The sequence below is a fragment of the Larus michahellis genome, chromosome 1 (genome assembly GCF_964199755.1).
Source record: "Larus michahellis chromosome 1, bLarMic1.1, whole genome shotgun sequence".
Classification (NCBI taxonomy): domain Eukaryota; kingdom Metazoa; phylum Chordata; class Aves; order Charadriiformes; family Laridae; genus Larus; species Larus michahellis.
The window spans coordinates 42,488,706-42,506,371 of NC_133896.1; positions in this window are offsets into that span (position 1 = coordinate 42,488,706).

Sequence of the window (17,666 nt, forward strand, 5' to 3'; positions counted from 1 at the left end):
GTGACCGAGGAAGGGCATGGGGCATGCCTCACCTAAGCCGATGGAGCTGTCGGCTCAGCAGAGCCTGGGGAAGCTCTCAAGGGGAGAGGGCTGGCTCAGCACCTCCAGAGCCACAACTCTTCTCAGAGTGCCGTGCATCAAGATATCATTTGTCAGGGCCTGTGGCTAGGGTGGGATAGACATCACCACGTGAATGGCCACTTCAGATTGACAGGCAGTTGGGGAGTGAGGGTTTCCAAGAAACCACCTCTGGTGGTGTGACACCACCCCCCCACACACACATACCTTTGGACCACTCAGTACTTGGCGTGATTTCCTCCCAGCCTGGGCCACATAATAGTACAATGGACCAGAATGCAGCATAATGGTTTAATGTGAAAGAAAGAAAAGGTGGAGAGCAACAGACCAGAACACAATAGTGTGCCTGGTCCTCATGGCTCCTACCGTTTGAAGATAACAACTATAATCAATCACTCTTGACAGCATATGGATCATGGCCACAGAGTAGGAGGGGATACCAGGACCCCAAGATCTAGCAAGCTCTGGGCTTGTGTAACTGATGGAAAGTACCGGAATATTCCATTGTCTGAGCTGGGTCGGAGTGGAAAACTACCTGATGAAAGTCAATTATCTCGGATCCTATAAGTAGTGATTCTAGTAAAGACCCTTTGAGCTCTCCTGGATCACAGCTGGCTGTGGCCAGTATCTCCCCTGGGTTGAGATGCCCCTCAGGCTGACACCTTGAGGCCAAGTGAGGCAATCCTTCTCGAGCCTCTACTACCACCCCTTGAGGAATGCCAATGCGTCGCATTTACCCTAAATTTGAGAAAGGGAGATTCTGACTATAGACTAGCCTCTCTTCCATCCACCTCTATGTTTGTGATATGTACGTTAGCTTTATGGATATGGATGTTCTTCCATCCGTCTGTGCACATGTAGGACTTTAAAGCAGTACCTGCTGGCTCTTTAAAGTCACTCACTGTTAAGAATTCCTTATTGTAGCAATCAGAGGCCTGTGTGTATGTGTGTGTGTGTGTGTGTGCTTATAGCTTTTGCCCATATGTATATGTATTGTTTGTGATACCTTATAGCAAGTTAGTGTGAATCTTGCCATCTTTGAATCTGTAATTAAGTCACTGTTCAATTATTTTGTTCGCTCACTTTGTAAACCTCTAAACGAGTTAATGATTAAGTGTTGCTAAAATGCAACCTCTTGATTTATCTAACACCACTGAAAAATTTTGAATCTCTGCTAAATCATAACTGGGTCAAATATTTTTGTCCACAACACCACCATGGCCCATCAGGATGCGTGGGCTGCTCGGAGGAAAAGCCTGGGTGCTGTGGGACCCTGCCCTATACAGAGCGGGTGCTGGGTTCTCCTCTTCTTAGTCTCCTTTTAATTTTGCGGTAGGGATGTTCTTAAAATATTTTGTCAACTATTCCTTTTTCATGAGGTCCAGTAGACCAGAAGGGAATGGTGTCTCTGCTCAGATGTACATCAGTAACCAGCCCAGAAGCGCTCGCCCCCTCTGGTGTGGTGTGTGCAGTGGGGAGACATGGGCAGCATACGCTCCCTGTGGGGCTCAGCCTAGCAGAATTTCATGGTTAGCCTCTGCACCTAATTAAGAAGGGAAACATTCATATATGCTTAAGTAAAATAAATGACCTTAACCACCACAGAAAATGAGAGAGTAACTTAAGCTTTAATACAAAATAGCTTTCAAAGCATATTGTCAGTGTCACACAAATAATTGTTTTAAATCCAGTAAAGTTAAATCAAATAGAGTTGTTTGTCAAATAATAGAGAATGTCTCATGCTTCAGAAATGTGCATCTAAGCCATCTGAACAACACAATAGTATTGTGGCAATACTATTATGATTTAAAACCAGAGTAAACTAAATTGGTTTTGCATCACCCTACGGGTACCTTTACAATCATTTTAGTCTTTCGGAAGTCCACCTCGGTGCGTGTTCTCTTTGTGGACTTGGAACTCCTAGGAACTCTAGGGATCTTTCCTCTTTTATATTCATCAAATCAAGACCGGTTGAATTAGCGTTGTTTTGAAGCAAGAGTTGCACCTGCTATCCAAACCTGCTCTCTAAAAGCAAAGGGTCTGTAAGCCTAAGTGCCCATCAGATTTCAAAGGTGGTAGAGTTATGTGTGTGCTCTGTATATTATTCTGACTTACTGCTTCTTCCTCTCCTAAATCACTCAAGGCCCTGTAAGCACTTTCTGTGATAATTTACTTACATTTGGTCTCATGATTGCAATGGAGCGTGTCTACGCCAACGCAGTCTCCTTAACTGTAGGATGTTACTGGTGATCCTCTGGGCATACTTTAACTTGAATTAAATTTTCAGGGCAGGAATTATGTTTTCAGGTGTGTGTTTTGGGTAATAGGGCTCCCTTCCAGTACAGGGTCCCAGAATGCTTTTTACGCAAGCAAGAAATGCAGCTAATTAGAGGAGGCAGAGTTGCATCTTTCCGTTTGCAGAGGGTGTACGGTATTGCCCGGAAAATGACAGTTTGTCCAACCAACACAGAGTTATCTAATACAGATTTACACAAACACAGTATTGGGTGGCGGATTTATGGGCTAGTGATAAGTGACCAAAAGCAGGAAATAGAAAAGCTTCCTAAACCAACACCATCTCTAATAGAAATGTGGTTTTATGGCCTTTAACAACCATTGCTTGTATTCATTCACTCTTCAGTGTATTTTCTTCATTCCTTTTATCATAATGGCTGGTTTTCACAGACTGGGAAGGAGTGGATTTTTTTTTTTTTAATGTTCTCTCTGTAAGATCTTATCTTCCTCACTCACACCAACAGTTATTTGTGTGCGAATAACCGAATGGACAACTTTGCTTCCAGCAGTGACTTACAGGTTCAGCAGATGTCAGTTAGGCAGAGTCGTGGAACGATGCTCCAGGAACCGCAGTTTTGAAGCACGGTGTTACCCACACTGAAACTACTTGTTCTGTCGTGTGAAGGCTGATAGCTCTGTGGAAAAAACGTCAAGAGCTATCAAGGAAAAAGCTCTCTGAATATTTTCAAAAGCTGAAAGCTTTTTAAAAGCATATAGAAAGAATTTAAAATTTTGCAGAAGAATGTGAGGAATGGCATCTTTCTCTCCAAGATGGAAACCAGGAGCAGAAATAGAAATGATTGTCTGAGTCCCCCTGCTGTTGAGATATTTCCACTTTCGGAGAATTTTGGAAAAACTCCTATCTGGATAGAGCCACAATAAATGTAAGGAAAAATGAAGGAGATGCCAAGGCAGTGTCATCCTTGTTATTTAAACTGTTTGTTTAAAAACTGGAAAAAACCCTCTGTTTTTATCACACATAGATTTAGTTTCAGTAAGAAAAGACGGGATTACTCACTGCTTTTTTTTTTTTTTTTTGGAATATGAGTGCCATACATTCACTCCCTAATGCTGGGGAAAAGAGTAGGGGGTCTAACATGGAAGAAACTGTCCCTGGAGGTGGTAGCATCGTTTGATCCTTGGCCCAGCGAGTATCTTTGACATCGTCTGAGAGCAAAGACTGTCAGGTTAGTAGCTATTAGCTTTTCGTAAAGAGGCAGTAGTTATGCACCTTAACACTTGTTTGAAATGCCCATCCAGCAGAATAAATGCCCGGTACACAGGTTATACGCTGCGTCATAGCCCATAGCCTGAAGAAGTACATGTACCTGGCTACCAAGGGAGAAAATGAGGGCTGGCACTGGCAAGTTGGCTGGACCCAGAGGCCTGTTTCATTCTTGCAGCTAAGCTAATGTCGGCAATGCTGCGTTTCCAGGAGCAGCTACTGCATTCATTCCAGCGTGGTACAGTGCCAGTGCTTGGCAGAATCCCACATCAATGCATTGACTTGCTCTGGGTCTTTCTACACCCTTCCTACATGGGGCTGCACCTCACATAAACATGGAAAAAACCTCATTTTGGTTAAAGTATTATTTGGGTCATGAGCATATTTGGTTCTAGAGTGCAGCATTGCAGACTTGGATATCTAAGGCCACCATCAGTTTGAAGTCACCCGGTGAGTCCTTTTGTGATGCAAAACTGAGTAGTTTTGCTGTAGTTTTGCTGCTGAGGACTTGTGGATACTTAAAGTGGAGCTAAGAAAGCTTCTTGCTCAGCCTCACGGTTGGTAATTGCTTAGAAATCAGCAAGTTATTCATGTGGACAAAGCTTTGCAGAACTCAAGCATGTCAGTACTTCTCTAGTGAAGGACTCTCCCACTTCTCTGTCCTCTGAGATACCCATTATCAAGATGCACCTCTGCCTAGAACTGTCTGGAAATCATAGGTATCTTAGGGCCAAAATAATCCTTTTTTATGTTCTGTTAGAAGAAGGCGTTTAGAAGAAGAACCAACTGGAAGTCCACTAAGACCTATGACAGCCTGGTGTTGAATAGACAATGAGGAACAATGTGCTGCTAAGAGCTTGTGGACACCATACCACTTTTACCTCCCCATGCTTCTCTTCCTGGAAAAAAAATAATCAAGCCCTACATAATCAAATAGTAGCTTTATAGGGTAGTGGACTTCATCTGTCTGTGTTAGCTAGAAAACCCACTTAGTACTTTTCTCAGCTCTTCAAATACAACATACTTGGTATGGATATTAATGTGATTTTCCTGGCCACAGCGGATAGGGTTTTGGGAATGGCTCACAGCAATCTGTTGCTAAGGAGAAATGTTGCTTAGTTTCATATCAACTGAAGTATTTTCAGTGTGTATGGCTCCCATTTCAGATGTGCGTTTGAATGGTTTAAATTCAGAAGTTATGAACATGTAGATACCCCTAGCCGTACTTGGCTCTGGTGTCAAAATGTTGATAGGACAGAATTTCATTGAGATAAATGCAGTGACAAGATATGTTACAAGACATGACCTTACTGCAGACACTCAAAAATGTTTTGCAGTGAGACACTTTAGCCTAACTAGCATGCTACCGAGATATTTTTCTTAGGCATTAATTTTCTCTGCATCTGCAGATATACCCATTATCCTGAATTTACTTAGAGAACTCAGTGCTTTTCTCTTCTTTTGCCCTGCCTTTCCTCCAGAAGTACAAGGATAAACTCTGTTCACTTCACTTCCTTAACCAAACTGCGCCACATAAGTTCTTGATGCAACTTTATTAACTTCAGCACAGTCTCACCAAGGATTAGCTTGCCCCGATCACCAATCCTTAAGAGAAAATAATTTAATCAGAGGTAACTGACAGAACCAATAAGCAGCCCGAGAAAGATTCTTCCTTACCTTGATGTCCACTGTCTTCATAGTCTAAAAATGGCATGTGACACAGGCCCTCTCAGATGCTTAAATGCCCTCAGAGTGGTGTAAGTGATAGCCTCACAAAACTGAAAGCCTTAGGAAGCAAAGATAAAAGCAAGCTTTTATACTTTTGCTGAATGGGTAACAAATTCTCTCCTTGTAGTATGTCATAATATGAATTCTGAAGTCTTTCAAGTGATACTTAATCCAGGTCCCAAGTGGGATTTTTTGGCATGGTGGATGTCCCAAATGGGTGACCCATCCTTAAAATCTCCTGGCATTGTGTCACTATGCAACAAGATATTCATTGAAAAAAATCAATCTCTGAACATCAAACCAAAATTGCATTGCTGAGTTACAGACTCATAAAAATAGAAGGTGATTGTGGTAAGGCTGAATGATGAATCTATTAAACGGAGAGTTTCAAAATTACCTCTGGTGTTTTATATATAGATATATATGGATATTTTACTCATGGTATAACTTTTACTATCTTGAGAGGAAGCACAAAAAGGTTTGACTCCTCAAACAGAAATTACAAATGTGGTTTATGGATTCAAATTGATCTGTGGATTTCTTCTGACAGAACTCATGACTTCATCTAAACTAGATGTTTTATTCTGCAATTTCAGTAGAATCAAAAGCACCTACCTGTCATACAAATGTTCTTCTGGAGAAAGCACTGTGTGGAGCAGTCCTCTGTTACCAGAAGGGCAAGATTGAAAAATTCTCTAATTATCAATCAGATGAATTCTCTAATGCTTTTGTCAAGAACTGCTGCAATGAGGGTAATTCCCTCTCTCCACTTACAGGAGCTTCTCCGTATTTCCTCTTTTTTAGCATTGCTGATTTTGAAATGCCAACTTGGGACAAGAAAGCAGGGACTATCCCTACAGAAGCAATATAGCTATGTGCTCTTTTTAGTCCTGTCTCAAAGGATGTGAACAGGACATGGGAGACAAGCTTCTCCACTCCCCGGCAAGCTGGTGCAGGGTGGGTAGTCCTAGAGCAAATTAACCCCTGAAACAAGGTGGATGGGTGAGAGTGGTTGTGCCCCAGAGGGCTATGCCTGAACAGTCACACCGCCTTCCAGACAGCACATTTATGGCTTTGCCTCAAGTTGTAACATCTTTCCCATTTTAAGGAACTTAATTAGGGTGTTCATCCGGTTTGCAGTCTGGAGAAGGATGGGACCCATCAGGATGTGTCATAATGCGGTGATACGAGAGGAAATCATGGGAGGAGACCAGATGTTCCTACAAGGGGCTATCTTTTGGAAATGTAGGATGTTTGACACGAAGGGTTTCAGCCTCAGTTAACATAAACAGGCAGAGGCAGCACTGCCTCCAGCTGCTGCGCAGTGCTGTACGAGCGGCAGAGCTGTGCCAGCCGCTGCGGTCCCATGAAAGACCAGGTGAACGGTTTCAGGGGACTGTCATGGAAAAGCTTCCCAGCGCAGTACTCAGTAAGCGATCGCTTGGATTTTCTGACATTGCAGTCTTTGCAGAATTGTTTCCAAAGCTGTGATCATCTTACAGTTGCTTCACGTTTTCCCAGCTCGAAATGGAAATGACCTAGCTTCTATTCTGGTTCAGCTGCAGTTGACTTGCTGGCTGGCTGTTGTTACCGCAGTGGTTTCTGAATTTCTTTTATTATTCTCCTCCTCCACAGCATCGGTGTTAGTTTAGCATCTTTTGCTCCAAAGTGTTTTCAATGTCTTTTTTTTTTTTTTTCCTCCTCTCACGTATGTTTCCAAGCTGCTGTAAACAAGCTGTATTGCTGGTGAGCAGACAGGAAACAGCCTGAAAGGATAGGAAGGACATAAAAACGTGAATTCCCATCAGAATAGAGCTTGAGTATCTTCAACTCTGGTTAGACAGGTATTTGCACTTCTTTCATAGGGGATATGCAAACTTCTTATAATACAGCTTTCTTATAAACTACTAAGAACAAAAATCCATCAGTTCTAGCAAATGTTAGATATACTCTGAATCTGTTTGCCAGAAGAGAGCTTCAGCCAGATACGGCTGGGCAAAATTCCCCTTGTACCCCGAGGGCGGGTGACAGTTCAGTGAGCGCTGGTGGCTGCTGCTGTCACCCCCAGAATGGCTGCGTTCAACTGGTTCAGCTGTGTGGGTATGACATAGAGAGTGAGCACAGATCCTCTGGTAGGAAAGAGGTTTAATCCAGCTCGTCATGCTGCTAGTCATTGATCCAAATGTCCTCTGTTTGAAGCACAGCTGAAGGGGAAAGTTCTTTTTACTCCCATCTGGTTATGACTAATCTTCTCAGCCAGGCTCCCTTCAGCCAAGGAGGGGCCCGGGACAAGAACGGTCTCTCTCCCTCCTAATTACAGGCTTTACCCTTTGGTTTAACACAGAAACGCTAGCAATTAGAGTACAGAAATGCCGGTAGGTATATGTGAACATGGAGTCAGTATACAAGGTGATATGTTAAAGCTGATTCCAGTCCGTACACAATCTCTTTCTCATTATGGAAGTGTAATTAATCACTTTGTCTCGTTATCACACTATTGGATTAAATAGAGTCATTTTAACCTTTCTCCCTATCTTGGAATCTACTCTGGCACAACAGAAGCCAATTTCCTTTGGAAAATGTGATTGAGCTTTTGTGTCTGTGTGGACGTGGCTCTGCAGACATCTTCTGGTATTAAGTCAATTTTAACCTTTTCATCAATCACCTGAACTTGAATAGCATGTTAAAGTCATTGCCTTGGAGACCATCCCTCCTTGGGGTGTCTCGTTGGCTAAACTGAGGAATTTAGCTGGCTAAGTCCAAGATCAGCTCCTTTGCTGACCAGGGCTGCAGTGAAGACAGCTGAAGGTGGGGGCCTGTCCCTCCTCTCCCTTGGGAGCTGTTTTTCAGCTGAGGCTTTATCACTGGTTCCACCTGGGCTACGTGGCAGCTGGGGAGTAGCTGTGCCTGAGCCTGGGCTCATACCTCTGTCATTTTGGCCTGGACCTGGACCTGGACCTGCTGGCTTGGCTTCCTGGCTTGGCCTCAGACCAGCCTGGTCACTGAGCTGGGTGATTACTGGGCTGTGTTGCCCCTGGTCACTTTCTCTGGGGCCGATCTGGACCCTCACGTGCCACTCAGCATCCTGGCTCCTTGTTGTTGAGGCCACTGGCTCTGTCAGCCTTGCTACCACACTTGGCTTCCAGCTCTCCTTCCCTGGGGAGCAGCTAGCCCTCGCAGCACCCTCACACAAGTTTTTAGGACTCACCTACATCTACCAATAATCAGATAATCTTCACCGTGTATCCTTCCATGATCCAGGTCTGAAAGCAGTTTTACTGGAGTGATGAGCAACCCTGAAAGCCATAAGCTGACATAGCCCAAGCCTCTGGGCTTTAGCCCTAGGGTTAATTTCAACAAATCAAGATTTATTGAGTCACAGCACTTACTTTCCTGCTTGTCAGTTGATCCCTTGGACATTTGACATCTTTTACACCATTCCTGCCAAACTCCAGGTGTGAGATCAGTTGTGGTGGGCATTAGGTTATGTTAAAGGAAGCTGAGCATGGAGGGAACCGAGCTCAGCAGAGCCATGGGAAGGAGGGGGACCCATAAGATCACAAAACTTCACAGGGAAGCAGCTTTCATGATGGATATTACTCATAAAGCAGAACAATTGCAATGTGAAGCAGAGACTTTCGTGCAACTTTGCTGTGGTTTATAGTCTTCAGTGGGGTTGGGCTCAGGCTTTGCAGTGGTTTGGGTTTTGATACCAGACTGCTTCAGTCCTCACTCAATCCCAATCAGACTGCTGTGGTAATGCCAGGACCAGGTGGTATGGAGAAATCATAGAATCATCGGATGGTTTGGGTTGGAAGGGACCTTAAAGATCATCTAGTTCCAACCCCCCTGCCATGGGCAGGGACACCCCCCACTAGACCAGGCTGCTCAAAGCCCCATCCAGCCTGGCCTTGAACACCTCCAGGGATGGGGCATCCGCACCTCCCCTGGGTAACCTGTTCCAGTATCTCACCACCCATGAGATATGCCTTAGACACATCACAAGTGTGCTGTGAGTTCGTGTGGCATTGCTGTCTAGTTTGCTCGTCGCTATCAAAACACAGAGCTTCACCCCCTCCCAGGTTCCACAAAGCAGTAACGCTTGTGTGCTACCCAGTACCCAGTCATTTGTAGCTGGACTGGAAATAACAAAGTCCTCTCCATTTCACCCAATCCAGAAACATTTTGGGCGGCATGGAGAATGCCGCATTGGCAAGTGGGTGGCAGGGAGTAGCACTAGTTGGGTGCAAAATACACACCAGTGCAAGAGGCAGCCAGCATCCACATTTATGTGCTTCCCTCAGAGCATCTTCTGCTTGCTCCACAAATATGCGGCTACAAATCATAGAATCATAGAATCATTTAGGTTGGAAAAGACCCTTGGGATCATCGAGTCCAACCATCAATGCCACTCTACAAAGTTCTCCCCTACACCACATCCCTTAACACCACATCTAAATGACTCTTAAACACATTCAGGGATGGTGACTCCACCACCTCCCTGGGCAGCCTATTCCAGTGTCTGACCGCTCTTTCTGTGAAGAATTTTTACCTAATGTCCAGCCTAAACCTACCCTGCTGCAGCTTGAACCCATTCCCTCTTGTTCTATTGCTAATTACCTGTGAGAAGAGACCGGCACCAACCTCTCTACAATGTCCTTTCAAGTAGTTGCAGAGAGTGATGAGGTCTCCCCTCATCCTCCTCTTCCTCAAACTAAACAGTCCCAGCTCCTTCAATCACTCCTCATAAGGTTTATTCTGGAGGCCCTTCACCAGCTTCATTGCCCTCCTCTGCACTCGCTCCAGCACCTCAATATCTCTCTCGTATTGAGGTGCCCAGAACTGGACACAATACTCAAGGTGCGGCCTCACCAGTGCTGAGTACAGGGGGACAATCACCTCCCTCCTCCTGCTGGTCACACTGTTTCTAATACAAGCCAGGATGGCATTGGCTTTCTTGGCCACCTGGGCACACTGCTGGCTCATGTTCAGCCGCTTGTCAATTAGAACCCCCAGGTCCTTTTCTGCCAGGCAGCTCTCCAGCCACGCTTCCCCAAGCCTGTAGCGATGCATGCGGTTTTTGTGGCCCAAGTGCAGAACCCGGCACTTGACCCTGTTGAAGCACATTCCATTAGCATTGGCCGATCTATCCAAGTCTCTCTGTAGAGCCTCCCTATCCTCATGTAGATCAACACTCCCGCTTAACTTGGTGTCATCTGCAAACTTGCTGATGATACACTCTATGTCCTTATCAAGGTCGTCAATAAAGATGTTAAACAGAAATGGTCCCAACACCGAGCCCTGAGGAACACCACTTGTGACCGGCCGCCAGCTGGATTTAACTCCATTGACCACCAAATGACCGGCGGGGGACTGAGCTCAGCAAGATGGAGGCCTGAAGTGGGAGCGAATCTCTTATGGAATATAAGGAGCTGCTCTGGACCAGACTGGTCAGGTTGGTGGCTGTGATGGGTAGGACAGGCCATACCAGGAGGATCAGACATAAGTTGATGCCCTGCTGCAGTCTCACCCTGCAATGGCCCTGAGCCTCCGAGCCCTGTGCTGGACCGGTGTCAGAGAGGAGACAAGGCTGCCGGTGAGTGCTTTGAGCCGGAGAGACCTCCTAGCAGCTCTGAGCAAGGAGGGACCATGGCCTGCCATCAGGCACGTTGGAGAAGTGGGCACCCTGAGCTGCAGGTAGCAGGAGCAATGGCAGAAGAAATTGGAATGTGGACATCCTCGAGGAAAAGCTGATGTCCTGTTTTCCCTGCCCTCGCTGAGGAGCAGTTTAGAGGTAGGAGATGGTGCAGAGAAAAGCTAACGGTGCTGACCACGGGCAATCGGAGTTTGCAAAGCCAAAGCAGAAGACAGGCTGCACCATGCCAGGTGGGAGACGCATGAATTGGGCTAGTTTGCTCCCTGCACCTTATAAAATGATAGCCTGCTCCTGGACATACGGATCCAAGGACGTCTACCCCCTACCCCAGGTGACCTTGGGAGCTGTGTGGCCCCAAGAGCCGTGCAAGAATTCCCAGCGGTGCCTCAACACCTGGAAGTATCCAGGTCTGTGTTGTGCGTGAGACCTCACAGCCCCGCGGCAGTCAGCGTACCCCGTCGGAACCCATTCAGGCATTTTTCCCCTCCTCACTGTTGTGCTGAAAACGCTGAAATGATTTCTTTGACGTAGGCTTGGACTTGAACACACCTCGGTGCTTGGACTTGAACACACCCCCATCTCAAGGGGGGATTTCTGCTTCTTGTCATTCTGTCTCTGGCTTTTCTTTTAATTTTGGCCAGGCAGAATTCCTCCTTGAACATGAAACAGAGGAAATTAATAAGATTTGGTTTTGCATAGAATTACAAAAATCATATTTTTCTATGCAAAATCATAATCCAGACCAAGATTTCCTGGGCTTCAACCGGCCTAAAAGATTTATGACCCTCTGAGATTCATTTTGCTGTCCTTAATTAAACTCTCTGTGTCTTGAGAAGGCCAAAGGGAGGCTTACAGGCGTGTTTACCTGGCATGACAGATGGCAGGGACTTTGCTAGGAAAAAGCTGGTAGGCTGCTACTTTCTTTCTGTCCTCTGGTTTCTCCTGGAAATAACAACTCACTAGGATCATGGAAGAGTCTGCAGCTTGCACTAGCTTGAAGAAACATCTGGAGAGACTTCTTAACTGGGAGAGGAGGGGGGCTGGCGCCTGAGTGCATCCTTTTATCCTCTGCAGAGACTCCTGGAGCTCAGCCCCAGCTGCTCGGGCAGGGCATTGCCTAGTTATCTGATTATAGTAAAATATATTCCCCAACAGCATCTGAATTGTTCTTTCCTCTTCAATTGTATGTGCTGGGAAGACTGAAAAAGCTTTTGCTTTCTCAGCCTCTTAAAATAATCCGTTGTCTAACACATTTTGAAGTATTTTTGTAAACGTCTTATAGACACAATGGGCTCCAATCTATGTGATTTCAGCCTCACACTTAGGAAGAGAAATCTTACATTGAAAATCAATGGCAGGTGATGGTCAGAAAGCAAGAGGAGGTCACTCCAAAACCATCAGGATCATAGTGTAGGAGCAGAAGGGCAGGTTTTGATGCTGTCCCAGGCTAGCAGGCTCTGACGTGTCTTCCGGGGCAGCCTCTAACAATGTGAAGTCCCAAGCAAGGCTGAGCAGAAAAGCCCTAAATTATTTTCAAATCAATGAATGTACTTGTCCGTCTGTTTCTTAACACCGGCTTGACGGGGCTGTCCCCTGCCCTGCGTCCATCTCCCTTTTCCCCTGCACGCCACCTCCACAGGGTTGATCCTCAGCTCTTGTGAGGGCAGGTGATATTCCTGGTTGTCTCTCATTGCTCTGGTTTTAGAGAAGTCAAAGCCAGCTTTGCTCAGTGTGGTGCAGCAGATGATGAGCAGGAGGAAGCCCAGAACTGGGAGGCAGATCCTCCTCCCCTTCAAGCCAGTGTAAATCAGGAGTCCACTGGAGCCACTGGCATTGTGTTAGCATGAAGGAAGACAGAAACACAAGTGTTTGAGTGTTTCCCACTTAGGCCTAGAGTGTCTGCAGAGACATTTTTCACCAACGTCTTCCCAACGTCCTAGTTTCAGTGCAGTAATGACGGGAACCCTAAAGTTGGTGAGGTGCCAGTGGCTGGTTTTGTCATGACTCCAGGCAAGCCTTAAAGCAGGGCTCCAGCCACCTCCTCCCTGACATCATCTTACAAGTAGGACATGGACCTGTTGGAGAGGGTGCAGAGGAGGGCCACAAAGATGATCAGAGGGCTGAAGCACCTCTCCTATGAGGACAGGCTGAGAGAGCTTGGGTTGTTCAACGTGGAGAAGAGAAGGCTCTGGGAAGACCTTACAGCAGCCTTCCAGTACCTGAAGGGGGCCTGCAGGAGAGATGGGGAGGGACTCTTTATCAGGGGGTGTAGCGATAGGATGAGTGATAACAGTTTTAAACTGAAAAAGGGGAGATTCAGATTAGACAGCAGGAAGAAATTCTTTACTGTGTGGGTGGTGAGACACTGGAACAGGTTGCCCAGGGAAGCTGTGGATGCCCCATCCCTGGAGGTGTTCAAGGCCAGGCTGGATGGGGCTTTGAGCAGCCTGGTCTGGTGGGAGGTGTCCCTGCCCATGGCAGGGGGGTTGGAACTAGATGATCTTTAAGGTCCCTTCCAAGCCAAACCATTCTATGGTTCTATAATTCTTCTACCTTACGTTCATTAAACTCCCAATGCATTTAAGGCACAGGACTAATTGTTACCAGTTAATCAAGGCTTTAAAGGGTGTAGAGTTATTAAATCACGTGTTCTTTGGCTATCAGTGAGACGCAGAGACTGTGAGGCGGCAGAAAGTTTTTCTTAGCACTGAAGAATTGGCTAGCAAAGTAAGGGAGGTGTTTCCTTCTGGACAATTGATTGCGGTGGAGTGAAATCTTTATACCTCCATCTTATTTTCTAGGCTTTAAATTGTTTCCCTTTTCTTCCCAAAAGATTAACCCTGTTCCAAACTGGCCTATTTCAGCCGTCATTACAGGCACATACCAAGTTGCAGTATTTTAAATGTATTGCGGATTTGTTTGATGCCCCGGCAGCGCCCTCAGTACCGCGCCACAACCAGGGGGTAAGTCTATAAACTGCCGGTTCGCAGCTGTCAGTTCTGAAACAAGAAAGCAACTGTCGGAAAAAAAACAAGTTTCATGCACCCCTCCCACCCAAATTTGGAATGTCATCGATGAAATTAAACTGCTGTCACATCCAGGGTGACAAATATCCAGACAGAGACAGGGGGGAAAGGCGTAAAATCTGGCGTCTCACGTTCAGGGTGAAAACGAGAACTTTATTTATTTGGAAAATGGAGGAGCTCTGGCTGAGGCGGACCCTTTAGTCCCCTGGGAGGTCCCGTGCTATGAGACGTGGAGGTCACGGCAGTTTGCAAACAAGCAATGCAGCCATTTCCCCGCTCACCAGCAAAGTCACCATGGCCTCCGAGGGGAGCAGGAGAAGGCTTTGGGGTCTCGGAGCTTAAGCCGGCGCTGACTGACACCATTAGGATTCATTTCGTCGCTCCAGGAGGCCTTGGAGAAAGCGCTTGACTAAATATCCTGAATTCTCATGGCATTGCTGCTGCAATAAATGAATTTGGAAGGAATCTGGATGTTAATGCTTACTGTTCACATGGATCTTCTCAGAGTATCACAGTCGGCATGCCTTAGCTTTGCCTCATTTGTGTATGAAGCCTTTCTTTTCACCCCTTTACATCCTGAGCTATTAAATTTTAAACTATTACGCAGGCCAGGGAGCCTCGCTCAGGAGCTCTGTGGGCTGGAAGGAGAAAGCGCTGCTGTGATTCAAAGATCTCTCAGGAAACCCTCCTTGTTGACCAAGGCGGCCGGTGGAGACCTGCCTGTCCCTAGGCTCCGCTCTGCCGCGGGTTGGAGGCTTCTTTTGCTTCTGCCTCCGACCAGGATTGCCGGCAGCGTTCGACACCTTCCAGCATCGGGAGGTTATTTTTGTCTCCCAGCTGGCTCTGGGCTGCCCAGCCCAGGCTGTGGAGCATTAAGACATTCATCCACGACGTTCCCCTCTAGTTATTTTTTACCTCAAAAGGGGAAATTTTAAGCGCACCAGTGAGGATGAGAACTCCTAGAAGATACAGCCCTGCTCCTCCCTAAGGAAACAACGGCCACGGTCCTGCCAGTGGGGCTGGAGTGGGGTTAGGGCTTGTTAGTGCTTCCCATACTATATTACATCTTATTATTGTCCTTCCTCTGTCACTTGAAAGGGAAAGTTATTATTGGTAGAGTCACAGGTCAAAAAAAACAACCCATAACAACATTAAGCGAGCTGCTGAGTTTTGCTTTTAGAAATGAGTTTTTGAGGAACTCGGTCAGTTGCAACTCACAGGTGTTTTGCAGCTGTTGTTGGTGACACAGGACGTTAACTCACGTCTCTCCAAATTGTGGGGCGGAAGAGGGCAATACTGGACTCGCTGGAGAACCTGCCACTGATTTTAATGCGAACAAACGCGGGTTTGGGCTGACCTGTGTCTTACGTGTTTGTGCGTGATTAGGGAAAAGAAACGGGGCTGGGGCCACGTTCTCCAGTTCCTTCTGTTTTTTACGAGCGGTTGGTGGGTTTTAAGCACAGACAAAGCAAACGCCGGCTTCCGCCTGTGGGAAACCGGCCTCTGCGTCAGGGGCTACCTGGCTTTTGGGTGCCTGCGGCTGGTGGCCGGGCAGGCATTGCTGCCATCATCTGGAGAGCCGGGCCGAGAGATGCTGGGTCTGCGGGGTGCCTGGGAGCTGGGCCCCCCCCGGTGGTGGGGCTGGGGATCACCTCGCATGGTTTTGGGCCAGGGCCAGCAGGTGTTCCCCTACCCAGCTGCAGGACTTTAAGAACCACATCGTACCGGCCTTTGTGCCTGCAAGAAGCTGGAGTGGGTATCATGCCCGTGCTTGGGCGAGCTGTTTGTCCTCTTGCTACTCCCTGGGTGCTCACATCCAACAGGGACCGCTCACCTGGATGTGTGGTGGATGGGCATTTCTTTCCAAGAGCACCGTCCATACTGAAATCACAGCCTCAGTCTCAGTTTTAATTCCATGTTTATTCTGTAAAAGTTTAATATTTTGCTAAAAGATAGTATTAAAAAAAAAAAAATAAATTCAACCCAACAGTGTGATTGGAGTAAAGGTATACGCAGACAGCTAAAAAGATGGCTAGAGAGCAGGAAAAGCAGGACACCTAATCACTGAAGAAAAGTTACAAACAGCAATAAAATTAATATCTATATTAAACTAGCAGTGCAAAGATACAAACTGGAAGCAGCTTTACATTAAAAATACAGCTTTTTAAATACAGAAATAGCACCAATTTACAAACGATGATCAGAAATGTAAACGTGGCAGGTAGATTCAAGTATAAGTTATACGCCTACCCTCCTCAGCAACTGTCTTGGGACAGGAAGGTTTCACAAACCCTGCAGAACATCCTGGGTACGCACTTTGCCTCAGTGCAAATACAAATTCTGCTTCTCCAAAGCTATTTTGCTGACGAGTTGCTCCTAGTTTATTTCACTTCTTAGCTTTCAAGGAAGGCAAAGATAGGAAAGGGAAACTCAGTCCCTCTTGACAACCCTTGCCCCTTGCTGGTCTAGCTCAGCAGCTCAGGTATGGCAAGTAGCATTGATCCCTTGGCCGCCTGACTGCTTTGGTGGTCCCACTCCTATTTTAGTGAGAATTTTGCATTGACAAAAACAAGACAGCATATCAACCCCCTTTTTTTCTCCCAGGGCCAAATCTGTTTTCGCAACCATGACCCATCAAACAGCTTTGATGGTGAGGGAGTCGATCCTCATTTCCAGACCTGCTGTATTTACGGAAACACAAAACTGGAAGCAGAAATTGGAAAACCGAAGATCCATTTTCAGTCCCTGCATTTTCAAGTATAGTTAGGTTAGTTATGGCACAGAATAACATTACCGACAAAGCGAGGCAATTTTTGCAATGATGCTTCAACTGGAGCGAAGAGGCAACATTAGCTCTGATCCTCCTCTCTGCTCCCAGCTGCCATTTCACTAAAAGGCTGCACCGTACAAGAGGGGAAGAGAAAAGACAAGGTCTGGAGAATCAACGTCCACCATGTCCTTCTGAACCCCAGCACCCTGTTTCCAGCCCCAATGGCAACAAATGCATGCTAGCAGAAGTGCAGGGGCAGCACCGTGCCGATCACACATTGCTTTTCAAAGTGAAATTATTTTAAGTGGGCGTATAAGAAGAAATAATTCAGAAGCAAAAATTGTAAACTTTCACAACTGTAGTGTAATAAAAAAAAAACCCAACAAAGAAGACCACCTTAAAATTTAGCAGTCTGAAGATTCCTCTTTACCACCCCTGAAATTTCCTGTGATAATTCTACTATAGATTTTCTTTCAAGGAGGGCTTAGCAGCCCTCCTTATAAGGCTGTTATTGGTCTATTCTAAGATAAGGCCACATTACTCAAACTCCCAGCTTCACTAAAATTCCTTCTTAAACTCCATTTTCATAATACATTTCATTATAAAAATAAAAAACCTTATCAAATCCCCAACCCCCAAAGTCCTAGCCTCCCTTAACCAATGAAGTAGCACATCCGACGGTGTATCTACCCTTGGAAAACCAGTACCAGTACCAGTGAGAGAAGAGCTGACAATGCTGGCCCTATGTTTGCTAAAAATCCAGAGTAACTTGATGTCAACAGCAACACTTTCTGCCTTTTAAACAGGAAACCACACAAATTTAATTGCAGATTGCTGCACCAGTGAAAACATACCCAAGCATAAGAGCATTAACTCTTAAAATTATGT